Raw genomic sequence first — 16813 nt, 5'->3', positions numbered from 1 at the left:
TATGTTTTGGAGAAGTTGTTCTAGGTGGCTTTGGATGGTGATCCAAGTAGGAAGCAGCCATTCGCCTGCTGTGATATCCTTACAACTAGTCCTAACTTCTCATTGCCTTTGGTTTGATTGGGGGTGTTTTATCTGTTTGTTTGATTGGTTTCTTTGGGTTGGTTTCTTTGTGTTTTTCTCTCTTTTGCTTGGAGTTTCTTTTCCTTTTTTAGAAATGACTGGTGAAGTTGGCACAACCAAACTCCAGAAAACGTAAAGCAGGCTTGACTTTCCAGAAATTGCTTTTGGCTGGCTTTAGCTGCATTCCCCAGGATCACGATCAGCAGTAGATATTTGCAGGTTTTGCTCTGCATCCTCAGCCTGCCCAGATGTTGTTCAGTGTTTCAGCAGTGGAGAAGACGATGGATATTTTGCTAAACCTCCTTTCAAACAACAAAACTTGGGTTAGCACGACAGAAAAGAAGAAAAGAAAATCTTCGCCAGTTAGAACAGAGGCAGAGTCCCACCATTTCCCCCTCCACTTTTCTTTCTTTTCTACATTTAGAGGTAAAGCTTCCATCTCCAAAAGCTTCCATCTCTCACTTCCCGATGTAGCCATTTGCTACCCTTTAGCCTTGACTGCCACGCATCGGACTGCTGTCCGTGTGGGGCTGGGGATGCTCAGCCTGGAAAGAGAAGGGGGCTGGCGAGGCCTCCCTGCAGCTCTAGGAAAGATGGGCACAGAGAGGAGAAGCCTTTCAACTGCAGGAGTGAGCTTGAAGTTGGATCTAATGAAGCTGCTCTTTTCCACTCCGGCTGCTGGGCCACTGGCCCAGGCTGTGCACAGAGGCTGGGGATGCTCCATCCTTGGCAACATCCAAGGCCAGCTGGGAGCGGGGCTCTGAGCAACCTATTCTAGGGGAAGATTGCTCCGCTTGGAGCAAGATGGTCTTTAGGGTCCCTTCCAAGCCCAAGCACCCAGGGATTCCATCATTCATTCTACGGTCTCCGTTGTCCACTTCAGCCTGGGCCTGAACTCCTGGCGGTGATGTCACAGTGCACGCTCCAGCTAGAACTTCCAGCATCCAGCAACGGCCACAACACAACCCTTGGCTCCTTGTGCCAGCACGCTCTTCATTCACCCTGCTCCAAGCCTACCCCTGTCACCTTGTTGCCACCTGCTCCCTGATTCCCCCAGCAGTCCCCAAAGCTCCCCATCGCTTGGATTTTGCTCTCCATCCCTGCAGGATGTCTGCATTTGTTCCAAAAGAGGTATGGTACTATTCCACGGAGGCGGACACCCCGCAGCTGCCTGGCTGGGCTGGAGCTCTGTGGGACAGGGTGGGAAATTTTGCTACCTCTGCAGGCTGGCACAGACAGAGAGGAGGAGACGGACGTCGATACACAGACTGATAGAGAAGAAGCCATGGAAGTGGACGGAGAGGATACTGGAGAGCAAGAGATGGATGTGGATATGTACGAGACAGAGGAAGAGATGGAGGTGGAAACGAAAGATTCTATTGAAGAGATGGATATTGATCTAAAAGACAAGGAGGAAGACATGGTCTTGGGATGAAGACCGATGCCAGCAGCAGAACAGGCAGGTGCTCCCCACAGGCAGAGTGGGTCCCCTGCTGCCAGCCTGGGGCCGGGCTGGGCACTTCCTGCTCAGGGACACGCTAGCCCATGCACTGCATTCTGCTGGCCATCCCTGGCCTGGCCTGGGCTTGCTGTGGGCCACACAAGCCCTGTTCCAGTGCCTGGGCCACAGCCCCCAGCCAGGCTCCCTTCTGGCAGCAGAGTCCCACTGGGCCAGTGTCCCAGCCCGGCAGCACATGGAACACCCTTCCGTGCCTGACTGCACTGACCGTGCTACTTGTTTTTCCTTCCAGGACTTAGGGACATCACAGACACAGATGCCACCCTGCTGTACATACGTTTTACAGTTGTTGTGTTCAGGATAGAGGTTTTAGAGTTTGTTTAAGTTGTCTGTAAATACGTTTCATAGAGTTTTGTTAGAGCTGTTCTCAGGTAAATAGGTTCTATAGTTTGTTGTTGTTGTTGTTGTTGTTGTTACCAATATTCTTACAGTGTAAATATGTGGTGTAGTTCATTCTTGTTCCTTTTCTTCTACAGATAAACAGTCTTTGATTTTCACACCCCAGTTCTCTTTGCATTTTCTTCGGGCACATTTGCAAAGCTGCGGGTTGTTTCGGGAACAATGTTTGCAGGACTCTAAAAAGAGTATCAAAACCGCTCTGCCACACTCTCAGCTGCTGCTGCTGCCCCAAAAAGCACTGGCTGGCTTTGCTCACACAATCACAGTTGTGGTGGCATTTCTACCACACCACAGGACAGCGATGTTTTCCCTCTTCTCCTGGAAATACCTACAGCACTTGTGGGTAGCAAGGCAAACATGAGCCTCTTTTAGTGGCCCTTGAAATTGGACATGTGAAATGAGGTACACAAAGCCACAGGCCAGCTGAACCTGGCATCTCTGAATGGGTCTTTACATTCTTCCCAGGAAGATGAATGGCAATCACTATTTTGGCAGGGAGGAAAGTGCATCAGCTAGCAATTTGCTGTAGAAAATGTGCTTTCTGCTCCTCTCACAGCCAAAACTCCTACCCATTTCTTGGAAGTCCTTCTTAGATAAGGACCGTGTTCAACTGAGTGACAGTGAAGCCAAATGGCAATGCCGCAATCAATTGTCCTGTACACAATCGCCTTCATCCACGTGGAAGGTTACTCACGGGCACACAAGAGGACGGAAGAAACCCAAATGCATCGTTGGACATAATAAAGTCAGACGTGTTGAGGGATGAAGAAATCTTGCAGAGATATGGAAAGCTGCCCTGAAAACCCAGTTCGGGGAGAGCCTGAGCTCTTTTGTGCTTCTAGGCCTGAAGATGCTCAGCACCTTTCCCAGATGCTCAGTAGGCAGTAGGATTGTGCCTGAATCTGGCTCTGGAAATGCCAGTGCCTCAACTGAGAGCTGTGGCAATGATTTCCATTGCATGGAGAGGGGCCACAGTCCTGCAAGAGTCTTTCAGCAGAGCAAACAGCAGCCTGGAGGGTGGGCCATCTGGACCACTGCATGCTCATCCTTCACCACAATGCAGAGCTGCCATGGATCACTTTTTCCATTTCTCCTGTTGGATATGTTTTGGAGAAGTTGTTCTAGGTGGCTTTGGATGGTGATCCAAGTAGGAAGCAGCCATTCGCCTGCTGTGATATCCTTACAACTAGTCCTAACTTCTCATTGCCTTTGGTTTGATTGGGGGTGTTTTATCTGTTTGTTTGATTGGTTTCTTTGGGTTGGTTTCTTTGTGTTTTTCTCTCTTTTGCTTGGAGTTTCTTTTCCTTTTTTAGAAATGACTGGTGAAGTTGGCACAACCAAACTCCAGAAAACGTAAAGCAGGCTTGACTTTCCAGAAATTGCTTTTGGCTGGCTTTAGCTGCATTCCCCAGGATCACGATCAGCAGTAGATATTTGCAGGTTTTGCTCTGCATCCTCAGCCTGCCCAGATGTTGTTCAGTGTTTCAGCAGTGGAGAAGACGATGGATATTTTGCTAAACCTCCTTTCAAACAACAAAACTTGGGTTAGCACGACAGAAAAGAAGAAAAGAAAATCTTCGCCAGTTAGAACAGAGGCAGAGTCCCACCATTTCCCCCTCCACTTTTCTTTCTTTTCTACATTTAGAGGTAAAGCTTCCATCTCCAAAAGCTTCCATCTCTCACTTCCCGATGTAGCCATTTGCTACCCTTTAGCCTTGACTGCCACGCATCGGACTGCTGTCCGTGTGGGGCTGGGGATGCTCAGCCTGGAAAGAGAAGGGGGCTGGCGAGGCCTCCCTGCAGCTCTAGGAAAGATGGGCACAGAGAGGAGAAGCCTTTCAACTGCAGGAGTGAGCTTGAAGTTGGATCTAATGAAGCTGCTCTTTTCCACTCCGGCTGCTGGGCCACTGGCCCAGGCTGTGCACAGAGGCTGGGGATGCTCCATCCTTGGCAACATCCAAGGCCAGCTGGGAGCGGGGCTCTGAGCAACCTATTCTAGGGGAAGATTGCTCCGCTTGGAGCAAGATGGTCTTTAGGGTCCCTTCCAAGCCCAAGCACCCAGGGATTCCATCATTCATTCTACGGTCTCCGTTGTCCACTTCAGCCTGGGCCTGAACTCCTGGCGGTGATGTCACAGTGCACGCTCCAGCTAGAACTTCCAGCATCCAGCAACGGCCACAACACAACCCTTGGCTCCTTGTGCCAGCACGCTCTTCATTCACCCTGCTCCAAGCCTACCCCTGTCACCTTGTTGCCACCTGCTCCCTGATTCCCCCAGCAGTCCCCAAAGCTCCCCATCGCTTGGATTTTGCTCTCCATCCCTGCAGGATGTCTGCATTTGTTCCAAAAGAGGTATGGTACTATTCCACGGAGGCGGACACCCCGCAGCTGCCTGGCTGGGCTGGAGCTCTGTGGGACAGGGTGGGAAATTTTGCTACCTCTGCAGGCTGGCACAGACGGAGAGGAGGAGACGGACGTCGATACACAGACTGATAGAGAAGAAGCCATGGAAGTGGACGGAGAGGATACTGGAGAGCAAGAGATGGATGTGGATATGTACGAGACAGAGGAAGAGATGGAGGTGGAAACGAAAGATTCTATTGAAGAGATGGATATTGATCTAAAAGACAAGGAGGAAGACATGGTCTTGGGATGAAGACCGATGCCAGCAGCAGAACAGGCAGGTGCTCCCCCCACAGGCAGAGTGGGTCCCCTGCTGCCAGCCTGGGGCCGGGCTGGGCACTTCCTGCTCAGGGACACGCTAGCCCATGCACTGCATTCTGCTGGCCATCCCTGGCCTGGCCTGGGCTTGCTGTGGGCCACACAAGCCCTGTTCCAGTGCCTGGGCCACAGCCCCCAGCCAGGCTCCCTTCTGGCAGCAGAGTCCCACTGGGCCAGTGTCCCAGCCCGGCAGCACATGGAACACCCTTCCGTGCCTGACTGCACTGACCGTGCTACTTGTTTTTCCTTCCAGGACTTAGGGACATCACAGACACAGATGCCACCCTGCTGTACATACGTTTTACAGTTGTTGTGTTCAGGATAGAGGTTTTAGAGTTTGTTTAAGTTGTCTGTAAATACGTTTCATAGAGTTTTGTTAGAGCTGTTCTCAGGTAAATAGGTTCTATAGTTTGTTGTTGTTGTTGTTGTTGTTGTTACCAATATTCTTACAGTGTAAATATGTGGTGTAGTTCATTCTTGTTCCTTTTCTTCTACAGATAAACAGTCTTTGATTTTCACACCCCAGTTCTCTTTGCATTTTCTTCGGGCACATTTGCAAAGCTGCGGGTTGTTTCGGGAACAATGTTTGCAGGACTCTAAAAAGAGTATCAAAACCGCTCTGCCACACTCTCAGCTGCTGCTGCTGCCCCAAAAAGCACTGGCTGGCTTTGCTCACACAATCACAGTTGTGGTGGCATTTCTACCACACCACAGGACAGCGATGTTTTCCCTCTTCTCCTGGAAATACCTACAGCACTTGTGGGTAGCAAGGCAAACATGAGCCTCTTTTAGTGGCCCTTGAAATTGGACATGTGAAATGAGGTACACAAAGCCACAGGCCAGCTGAACCTGGCATCTCTGAATGGGTCTTTACATTCTTCCCAGGAAGATGAATGGCAATCACTATTTTGGCAGGGAGGAAAGTGCATCAGCTAGCAATTTGCTGTAGAAAATGTGCTTTCTGCTCCTCTCACAGCCAAAACTCCTACCCATTTCTTGGAAGTCCTTCTTAGATAAGGACCGTGTTCAACTGAGTGACAGTGAAGCCAAATGGCAATGCCGCAATCAATTGTCCTGTACACAATCTCCTTCATCCACGTGGAAGGTTACTCACGGGCACACAAGAGGACGGAAGAAACCCAAATGCATCGTTGGACATAATAAAGTCAGACGTGTGGAGGGATGAAGAAATCTTGCAGAGATATGGAAAGCTGCCCTGAAAACCCAGTTCGGGGAGAGCCTGAGCTCTTTTGTGCTTCTAGGCCTGAAGATGCTCAGCACCTTTCCCAGATGCTCAGTAGGCAGTAGGATTGTGCCTGAATCTGGCTCTGGAAATGCCAGTGCCTCAACTGAGAGCTGTGGCAATGATTTCCATTGCATGGAGAGGGGCCACAGTCCTGCAAGAGTCTTTCAGCAGAGCAAACAGCAGCCTGGAGGGTGGGCCATCTGGACCACTGCATGCTCATCCTTCACCACAATGCAGAGCTGCCATGGATCACTTTTTCCATTTCTCCTGTTGGATATGTTTTGGAGAAGTTGTTCTAGGTGGCTTTGGATGGTGATCCAAGTAGGAAGCAGCCATTCGCCTGCTGTGATATCCTTACAACTAGTCCTAACTTCTCATTGCCTTTGGTTTGATTGGGGGTGTTTTATCTGTTTGTTTGATTGGTTTCTTTGGGTTGGTTTCTTTGTGTTTTTCTCTCTTTTGCTTGGAGTTTCTTTTCCTTTTTTAGAAATGACTGGTGAAGTTGGCACAACCAAACTCCAGAAAACGTAAAGCAGGCTTGACTTTCCAGAAATTGCTTTTGGCTGGCTTTAGCTGCATTCCCCAGGATCACGATCAGCAGTAGATATTTGCAGGTTTTGCTCTGCATCCTCAGCCTGCCCAGATGTTGTTCAGTGTTTCAGCAGTGGAGAAGACGATGGATATTTTGCTAAACCTCCTTTCAAACAACAAAACTTGGGTTAGCACGACAGAAAAGAAGAAAAGAAAATCTTCGCCAGTTAGAACAGAGCCAGAGTCCCACCATTTCCCCCTCCACTTTTCTTTCTTTTCTACATTTAGAGGTAAAGCTTCCATCTCCAAAAGCTTCCATCTCTCACTTCCCGATGTAGCCATTTGCTACCCTTTAGCCTTGACTGCCACGCATCGGACTGCTGTCCGTGTGGGGCTGGGGATGCTCAGCCTGGAAAGAGAAGGGGGCTGGCGAGGCCTCCCTGCAGCTCTAGGAAAGATGGGCACAGAGAGGAGAAGCCTTTCAACTGCAGGAGTGAGCTTGAAGTTGGATCTAATGAAGCTGCTCTTTTCCACTCCGGCTGCTGGGCCACTGGCCCAGGCTGTGCACAGAGGCTGGGGATGCTCCATCCTTGGCAACATCCAAGGCCAGCTGGGAGCGGGGCTCTGAGCAACCTATTCTAGGGGAAGATTGCTCCGCTTGGAGCAAGATGGTCTTTAGGGTCCCTTCCAAGCCCAAGCACCCAGGGATTCCATCATTCATTCTACGGTCTCCGTTGTCCACTTCAGCCTGGGCCTGAACTCCTGGCGGTGATGTCACAGTGCACGCTCCAGCTAGAACTTCCAGCATCCAGCAACGGCCACAACACAACCCTTGGCTCCTTGTGCCAGCACGCTCTTTATTCACCCTGCTCCAAGCCTACCCCTGTCACCTTGTTGCCACCTGCTCCCTGATTCCCCCAGCAGTCCCCAAAGCTCCCCATCGCTTGGATTTTGCTCTCCATCCCTGCAGGATGTCTGCATTTGTTCCAAAAGAGGTATGGTACTATTCCACGGAGGCGGACACCCCGCAGCTGCCTGGCTGGGCTGGAGCTCTGTGGGACAGGGTGGGAAATTTTGCTACCTCTGCAGGCTGGCACAGACGGAGAGGAGGAGACGGACGTCGATACACAGACTGATAGAGAAGAAGCCATGGAAGTGGACGGAGAGGATACTGGAGAGCAAGAGATGGATGTGGATATGTACGAGACAGAGGAAGAGATGGAGGTGGAAACGAAAGATTCTATTGAAGAGATGGATATTGATCTAAAAGACAAGGAGGAAGACATGGTCTTGGGATGAAGACCGATGCCAGCAGCAGAACAGGCAGGTGCTCCCCACAGGCAGAGTGGGTCCCCTGCTGCCAGCCTGGGGCCGGGCTGGGCACTTCCTGCTCAGGGACACGCTAGCCCATGCACTGCATTCTGCTGGCCATCCCTGGCCTGGCCTGGGCTTGCTGTGGGCCACACAAGCCCTGTTCCAGTGCCTGGGCCACAGCCCCCAGCCAGGCTCCCTTCTGGCAGCAGAGTCCCACTGGGCCAGTGTCCCAGCCCGGCAGCACATGGAACACCCTTCCGTGCCTGACTGCACTGACCGTGCTACTTGTTTTTCCTTCCAGGACTGAGGGACATCACAGACACAGATGCCACCCTGCTGTACATACGTTTTACAGTTGTTGTGTTCAGGATAGAGGTTTTAGAGTTTGTTTAAGTTGTCTGTAAATACGTTTCATAGAGTTTTGTTAGAGCTGTTCTCAGGTAAATAGGTTCTATAGTTTGTTGTTGTTGTTGTTGTTGTTGTTACCAATATTCTTACAGTGTAAATATGTGGTGTAGTTCATTCTTGTTCCTTTTCTTCTACAGATAAACAGTCTTTGATTTTCACACCCCAGTTCTCTTTGCATTTTCTTCGGGCACATTTGCAAAGCTGCGGGTTGTTTCGGGAACAATGTTTGCAGGACTCTAAAAAGAGTATCAAAACCGCTCTGCCACACTCTCAGCTGCTGCTGCTGCCCCAAAAAGCACTGGCTGGCTTTGCTCACACAATCACAGTTGTGGTGGCATTTCTACCACACCACAGGACAGCGATGTTTTCCCTCTTCTCCTGGAAATACCTACAGCACTTGTGGGTAGCAAGGCAAACATGAGCCTCTTTTAGTGGCCCTTGAAATTGGACATGTGAAATGAGGTACACAAAGCCACAGGCCAGCTGAACCTGGCATCTCTGAATGGGTCTTTACATTCTTCCCAGGAAGATGAATGGCAATCACTATTTTGGCAGGGAGGAAAGTGCATCAGCTAGCAATTTGCTGTAGAAAATGTGCTTTCTGCTCCTCTCACAGCCAAAACTCCTACCCATTTCTTGGAAGTCCTTCTTAGATAAGGACCGTGTTCAACTGAGTGACAGTGAAGCCAAATGGCAATGCCGCAATCAATTGTCCTGTACACAATCGCCTTCATCCACGTGGAAGGTTACTCACGGGCACACAAGAGGACGGAAGAAACCCAAATGCATCGTTGGACATAATAAAGTCAGACGTGTGGAGGGATGAAGAAATCTTGCAGAGATATGGAAAGCTGCCCTGAAAACCCAGTTCGGGGAGAGCCTGAGCTCTTTTGTGCTTCTAGGCCTGAAGATGCTCAGCACCTTTCCCAGATGCTCAGTAGGCAGTAGGATTGTGCCTGAATCTGGCTCTGGAAATGCCAGTGCCTCAACTGAGAGCTGTGGCAATGATTTCCATTGCATGGAGAGGGGCCACAGTCCTGCAAGAGTCTTTCAGCAGAGCAAACAGCAGCCTGGAGGGTGGGCCATCTGGACCACTGCATGCTCATCCTTCACCACAATGCAGAGCTGCCATGGATCACTTTTTCCATTTCTCCTGTTGGATATGTTTTGGAGAAGTTGTTCTAGGTGGCTTTGGATGGTGATCCAAGTAGGAAGCAGCCATTCGCCTGCTGTGATATCCTTACAACTAGTCCTAACTTCTCATTGCCTTTGGTTTGATTGGGGGTGTTTTATCTGTTTGTTTGATTGGTTTCTTTGGGTTGGTTTCTTTGTGTTTTTCTCTCTTTTGCTTGGAGTTTCTTTTCCTTTTTTAGAAATGACTGGTGAAGTTGGCACAACCAAACTCCAGAAAACGTAAAGCAGGCTTGACTTTCCAGAAATTGCTTTTGGCTGGCTTTAGCTGCATTCCCCAGGATCACGATCAGCAGTAGATATTTGCAGGTTTTGCTCTGCATCCTCAGCCTGCCCAGATGTTGTTCAGTGTTTCAGCAGTGGAGAAGACGATGGATATTTTGCTAAACCTCCTTTCAAACAACAAAACTTGGGTTAGCACGACAGAAAAGAAGAAAAGAAAATCTTCGCCAGTTAGAACAGAGGCAGAGTCCCACCATTTCCCCCTCCACTTTTCTTTCTTTTCTACATTTAGAGGTAAAGCTTCCATCTCCAAAAGCTTCCATCTCTCACTTCCCGATGTAGCCATTTGCTACCCTTTAGCCTTGACTGCCACGCATCGGACTGCTGTCCGTGTGGGGCTGGGGATGCTCAGCCTGGAAAGAGAAGGGGGCTGGCGAGGCCTCCCTGCAGCTCTAGGAAAGATGGGCACAGAGAGGAGAAGCCTTTCAACTGCAGGAGTGAGCTTGAAGTTGGATCTAATGAAGCTGCTCTTTTCCACTCCGGCTGCTGGGCCACTGGCCCAGGCTGTGCACAGAGGCTGGGGATGCTCCATCCTTGGCAACATCCAAGGCCAGCTGGGAGCGGGGCTCTGAGCAACCTATTCTAGGGGAAGATTGCTCCGCTTGGAGCAAGATGGTCTTTAGGGTCCCTTCCAAGCCCAAGCACCCAGGGATTCCATCATTCATTCTACGGTCTCCGTTGTCCACTTCAGCCTGGGCCTGAACTCCTGGCGGTGATGTCACAGTGCACGCTCCAGCTAGAACTTCCAGCATCCAGCAACGGCCACAACACAACCCTTGGCTCCTTGTGCCAGCACGCTCTTCATTCACCCTGCTCCAAGCCTACCCCTGTCACCTTGTTGCCACCTGCTCCCTGATTCCCCCAGCAGTCCCCAAAGCTCCCCATCGCTTGGATTTTGCTCTCCATCCCTGCAGGATGTCTGCATTTGTTCCAAAAGAGGTATGGTACTATTCCACGGAGGCGGACACCCCGCAGCTGCCTGGCTGGGCTGGAGCTCTGTGGGACAGGGTGGGAAATTTTGCTACCTCTGCAGGCTGGCACAGACAGAGAGGAGGAGACGGACGTCGATACACAGACTGATAGAGAAGAAGCCATGGAAGTGGACGGAGAGGATACTGGAGAGCAAGAGATGGATGTGGATATGTACGAGACAGAGGAAGAGATGGAGGTGGAAACGAAAGATTCTATTGAAGAGATGGATATTGATCTAAAAGACAAGGAGGAAGACATGGTCTTGGGATGAAGACCGATGCCAGCAGCAGAACAGGCAGGTGCTCCCCACAGGCAGAGTGGGTCCCCTGCTGCCAGCCTGGGGCCGGGCTGGGCACTTCCTGCTCAGGGACACGCTAGCCCATGCACTGCATTCTGCTGGCCATCCCTGGCCTGGCCTGGGCTTGCTGTGGGCCACACAAGCCCTGTTCCAGTGCCTGGGCCACAGCCCCCAGCCAGGCTCCCTTCTGGCAGCAGAGTCCCACTGGGCCAGTGTCCCAGCCCGGCAGCACATGGAACACCCTTCCGTGCCTGACTGCACTGACCGTGCTACTTGTTTTTCCTTCCAGGACTGAGGGACATCACAGACACAGATGCCACCCTGCTGTACATACGTTTTACAGTTGTTGTGTTCAGGATAGAGGTTTTAGAGTTTGTTTAAGTTGTCTGTAAATACGTTTCATAGAGTTTTGTTAGAGCTGTTCTCAGGTAAATAGGTTCTATAGTTTGTTGTTGTTGTTGTTGTTGTTGTTACCAATATTCTTACAGTGTAAATATGTGGTGTAGTTCATTCTTGTTCCTTTTCTTCTACAGATAAACAGTCTTTGATTTTCACACCCCAGTTCTCTTTGCATTTTCTTCGGGCACATTTGCAAAGCTGCGGGTTGTTTCGGGAACAATGTTTGCAGGACTCTAAAAAGAGTATCAAAACCGCTCTGCCACACTCTCAGCTGCTGCTGCTGCCCCAAAAAGCACTGGCTGGCTTTGCTCACACAATCACAGTTGTGGTGGCATTTCTACCACACCACAGGACAGCGATGTTTTCCCTCTTCTCCTGGAAATACCTACAGCACTTGTGGGTAGCAAGGCAAACATGAGCCTCTTTTAGTGGCCCTTGAAATTGGACATGTGAAATGAGGTACACAAAGCCACAGGCCAGCTGAACCTGGCATCTCTGAATGGGTCTTTACATTCTTCCCAGGAAGATGAATGGCAATCACTATTTTGGCAGGGAGGAAAGTGCATCAGCTAGCAATTTGCTGTAGAAAATGTGCTTTCTGCTCCTCTCACAGCCAAAACTCCTACCCATTTCTTGGAAGTCCTTCTTAGATAAGGACCGTGTTCAACTGAGTGACAGTGAAGCCAAATGGCAATGCCGCAATCAATTGTCCTGTACACAATCGCCTTCATCCACGTGGAAGGTTACTCACGGGCACACAAGAGGACGGAAGAAACCCAAATGCATCGTTGGACATAATAAAGTCAGACGTGTGGAGGGATGAAGAAATCTTGCAGAGATATGGAAAGCTGCCCTGAAAACCCAGTTCGGGGAGAGCCTGAGCTCTTTTGTGCTTCTAGGCCTGAAGATGCTCAGCACCTTTCCCAGATGCTCAGTAGGCAGTAGGATTGTGCCTGAATCTGGCTCTGGAAATGCCAGTGCCTCAACTGAGAGCTGTGGCAATGATTTCCATTGCATGGAGAGGGGCCACAGTCCTGCAAGAGTCTTTCAGCAGAGCAAACAGCAGCCTGGAGGGTGGGCCATCTGGACCACTGCATGCTCATCCTTCACCACAATGCAGAGCTGCCATGGATCACTTTTTCCATTTCTCCTGTTGGATATGTTTTGGAGAAGTTGTTCTAGGTGGCTTTGGATGGTGATCCAAGTAGGAAGCAGCCATTCGCCTGCTGTGATATCCTTACAACTAGTCCTAACTTCTCATTGCCTTTGGTTTGATTGGGGGTGTTTTATCTGTTTGTTTGATTGGTTTCTTTGGGTTGGTTTCTTTGTGTTTTTCTCTCTTTTGCTTGGAGTTTCTTTTCCTTTTTTAGAAATGACTGGTGAAGTTGGCACAACCAAACTCCAGAAAACGTAAAGCAGGCTTGACTTTCCAGAAATTGCTTTTGGCTGGCTTTAGCTGCATTCCCCAGGATCACGATCAGCAGTAGATATTTGCAGGTTTTGCTCTGCATCCTCAGCCTGCCCAGATGTTGTTCAGTGTTTCAGCAGTGGAGAAGACGATGGATATTTTGCTAAACCTCCTTTCAAACAACAAAACTTGGGTTAGCACGACAGAAAAGAAGAAAAGAAAATCTTCGCCAGTTAGAACAGAGGCAGAGTCCCACCATTTCCCCCTCCACTTTTCTTTCTTTTCTACATTTAGAGGTAAAGCTTCCATCTCCAAAAGCTTCCATCTCTCACTTCCCGATGTAGCCATTTGCTACCCTTTAGCCTTGACTGCCACGCATCGGACTGCTGTCCGTGTGGGGCTGGGGATGCTCAGCCTGGAAAGAGAAGGGGGCTGGCGAGGCCTCCCTGCAGCTCTAGGAAAGATGGGCACAGAGAGGAGAAGCCTTTCAACTGCAGGAGTGAGCTTGAAGTTGGATCTAATGAAGCTGCTCTTTTCCACTCCGGCTGCTGGGCCACTGGCCCAGGCTGTGCACAGAGGCTGGGGATGCTCCATCCTTGGCAACATCCAAGGCCAGCTGGGAGCGGGGCTCTGAGCAACCTATTCTAGGGGAAGATTGCTCCGCTTGGAGCAAGATGGTCTTTAGGGTCCCTTCCAAGCCCAAGCACCCAGGGATTCCATCATTCATTCTACGGTCTCCGTTGTCCACTTCAGCCTGGGCCTGAACTCCTGGCGGTGATGTCACAGTGCACGCTCCAGCTAGAACTTCCAGCATCCAGCAACGGCCACAACACAACCCTTGGCTCCTTGTGCCAGCACGCTCTTCATTCACCCTGCTCCAAGCCTACCCCTGTCACCTTGTTGCCACCTGCTCCCTGATTCCCCCAGCAGTCCCCAAAGCTCCCCATCGCTTGGATTTTGCTCTCCATCCCTGCAGGATGTCTGCATTTGTTCCAAAAGAGGTATGGTACTATTCCACGGAGGCGGACACCCCGCAGCTGCCTGGCTGGGCTGGAGCTCTGTGGGACAGGGTGGGAAATTTTGCTACCTCTGCAGGCTGGCACAGACGGAGAGGAGGAGACGGACGTCGATACACAGACTGATAGAGAAGAAGCCATGGAAGTGGACGGAGAGGATACTGGAGAGCAAGAGATGGATGTGGATATGTACGAGACAGAGGAAGAGATGGAGGTGGAAACGAAAGATTCTATTGAAGAGATGGATATTGATCTAAAAGACAAGGAGGAAGACATGGTCTTGGGATGAAGACCGATGCCAGCAGCAGAACAGGCAGGTGCTCCCCCCACAGGCAGAGTGGGTCCCCTGCTGCCAGCCTGGGGCCGGGCTGGGCACTTCCTGCTCAGGGACACGCTAGCCCATGCACTGCATTCTGCTGGCCATCCCTGGCCTGGCCTGGGCTTGCTGTGGGCCACACAAGCCCTGTTCCAGTGCCTGGGCCACAGCCCCCAGCCAGGCTCCCTTCTGGCAGCAGAGTCCCACTGGGCCAGTGTCCCAGCCCGGCAGCACATGGAACACCCTTCCGTGCCTGACTGCACTGACCGTGCTACTTGTTTTTCCTTCCAGGACTTAGGGACATCACAGACACAGATGCCACCCTGCTGTACATACGTTTTACAGTTGTTGTGTTCAGGATAGAGGTTTTAGAGTTTGTTTAAGTTGTCTGTAAATACGTTTCATAGAGTTTTGTTAGAGCTGTTCTCAGGTAAATAGGTTCTATAGTTTGTTGTTGTTGTTGTTGTTGTTGTTACCAATATTCTTACAGTGTAAATATGTGGTGTAGTTCATTCTTGTTCCTTTTCTTCTACAGATAAACAGTCTTTGATTTTCACACCCCAGTTCTCTTTGCATTTTCTTCGGGCACATTTGCAAAGCTGCGGGTTGTTTCGGGAACAATGTTTGCAGGACTCTAAAAAGAGTATCAAAACCGCTCTGCCACACTCTCAGCTGCTGCTGCTGCCCCAAAAAGCACTGGCTGGCTTTGCTCACACAATCACAGTTGTGGTGGCATTTCTACCACACCACAGGACAGCGATGTTTTCCCTCTTCTCCTGGAAATACCTACAGCACTTGTGGGTAGCAAGGCAAACATGAGCCTCTTTTAGTGGCCCTTGAAATTGGACATGTGAAATGAGGTACACAAAGCCACAGGCCAGCTGAACCTGGCATCTCTGAATGGGTCTTTACATTCTTCCCAGGAAGATGAATGGCAATCACTATTTTGGCAGGGAGGAAAGTGCATCAGCTAGCAATTTGCTGTAGAAAATGTGCTTTCTGCTCCTCTCACAGCCAAAACTCCTACCCATTTCTTGGAAGTCCTTCTTAGATAAGGACCGTGTTCAACTGAGTGACAGTGAAGCCAAATGGCAATGCCGCAATCAATTGTCCTGTACACAATCGCCTTCATCCACGTGGAAGGTTACTCACGGGCACACAAGAGGACGGAAGAAACCCAAATGCATCGTTGGACATAATAAAGTCAGACGTGTGGAGGGATGAAGAAATCTTGCAGAGATATGGAAAGCTGCCCTGAAAACCCAGTTCGGGGAGAGCCTGAGCTCTTTTGTGCTTCTAGGCCTGAAGATGCTCAGCACCTTTCCCAGATGCTCAGTAGGCAGTAGGATTGTGCCTGAATCTGGCTCTGGAAATGCCAGTGCCTCAACTGAGAGCTGTGGCAATGATTTCCATTGCATGGAGAGGGGCCACAGTCCTGCAAGAGTCTTTCAGCAGAGCAAACAGCAGCCTGGAGGGTGGGCCATCTGGACCACTGCATGCTCATCCTTCACCACAATGCAGAGCTGCCATGGATCACTTTTTCCATTTCTCCTGTTGGATATGTTTTGGAGAAGTTGTTCTAGGTGGCTTTGGATGGTGATCCAAGTAGGAAGCAGCCATTCGCCTGCTGTGATATCCTTACAACTAGTCCTAACTTCTCATTGCCTTTGGTTTGATTGGGGGTGTTTTATCTGTTTGTTTGATTGGTTTCTTTGGGTTGGTTTCTTTGTGTTTTTCTCTCTTTTGCTTGGAGTTTCTTTTCCTTTTTTAGAAATGACTGGTGAAGTTGGCACAACCAAACTCCAGAAAACGTAAAGCAGGCTTGACTTTCCAGAAATTGCTTTTGGCTGGCTTTAGCTGCATTCCCCAGGATCACGATCAGCAGTAGATATTTGCAGGTTTTGCTCTGCATCCTCAGCCTGCCCAGATGTTGTTCAGTGTTTCAGCAGTGGAGAAGACGATGGATATTTTGCTAAACCTCCTTTCAAACAACAAAACTTGGGTTAGCACGACAGAAAAGAAGAAAAGAAAATCTTCGCCAGTTAGAACAGAGGCAGAGTCCCACCATTTCCCCCTCCACTTTTCTTTCTTTTCTACATTTAGAGGTAAAGCTTCCATCTCCAAAAGCTTCCATCTCTCACTTCCCGATGTAGCCATTTGCTACCCTTTAGCCTTGACTGCCACGCATCGGACTGCTGTCCGTGTGGGGCTGGGGATGCTCAGCCTGGAAAGAGAAGGGGGCTGGCGAGGCCTCCCTGCAGCTCTAGGAAAGATGGGCACAGAGAGGAGAAGCCTTTCAACTGCAGGAGTGAGCTTGAAGTTGGATCTAATGAAGCTGCTCTTTTCCACTCCGGCTGCTGGGCCACTGGCCCAGGCTGTGCACAGAGGCTGGGGATGCTCCATCCTTGGCAACATCCAAGGCCAGCTGGGAGCGGGGCTCTGAGCAACCTATTCTAGGGGAAGATTGCTCCGCTTGGAGCAAGATGGTCTTTAGGGTCCCTTCCAAGCCCAAGCACCCAGGGATTCCATCATTCATTCTACGGTCTCCGTTGTCCACTTCAGCCTGGGCCTGAACTCCTGGCGGTGATGTCACAGTGCACGCTCCAGCTAGAACTTCCAGCATCCAGCAACGGCCACAACACAACCCTTGGCTCCTTGTGCCAGCACGCTCTT

General features: G+C 50.3%; 2 long non-coding RNA genes across 2 annotated transcripts; both read left to right on the top strand.

Annotated features, from left to right (window-relative positions):
* Positions 1 to 1076: 1076 nt before the first annotated feature.
* On the top strand, positions 1077 to 8418 carry LOC147649982 (uncharacterized). Its single transcript, XR_015277263.1, has 6 exons — positions 1077 to 1251; positions 1346 to 4390; positions 4485 to 4718; positions 5013 to 7531; positions 7626 to 7859; positions 8152 to 8418. It is a non-coding gene; the product is annotated as an uncharacterized LOC147649982 (long non-coding RNA).
* A 3116-nt stretch (positions 8419 to 11534) lies between these two features.
* Positions 11535 to 16172, top strand: LOC147649981 (uncharacterized). Its single transcript, XR_015277261.1, has 3 exons — positions 11535 to 13809; positions 13904 to 14137; positions 14432 to 16172. It is a non-coding gene; the product is annotated as an uncharacterized LOC147649981 (long non-coding RNA).
* The last annotated feature ends 641 nt before the right edge of the window (positions 16173 to 16813 follow it).

Source organism: Cyanistes caeruleus, chromosome 17, assembly GCF_971803275.1.
Source record: "Cyanistes caeruleus chromosome 17, bCyaCae1.hap1.1, whole genome shotgun sequence".
Lineage (NCBI taxonomy): Eukaryota > Metazoa > Chordata > Aves > Passeriformes > Paridae > Cyanistes > Cyanistes caeruleus.
Note: the sequence above shows the minus strand (reverse complement) of the source record. Positions and strands in the feature narration are given on the sequence as shown.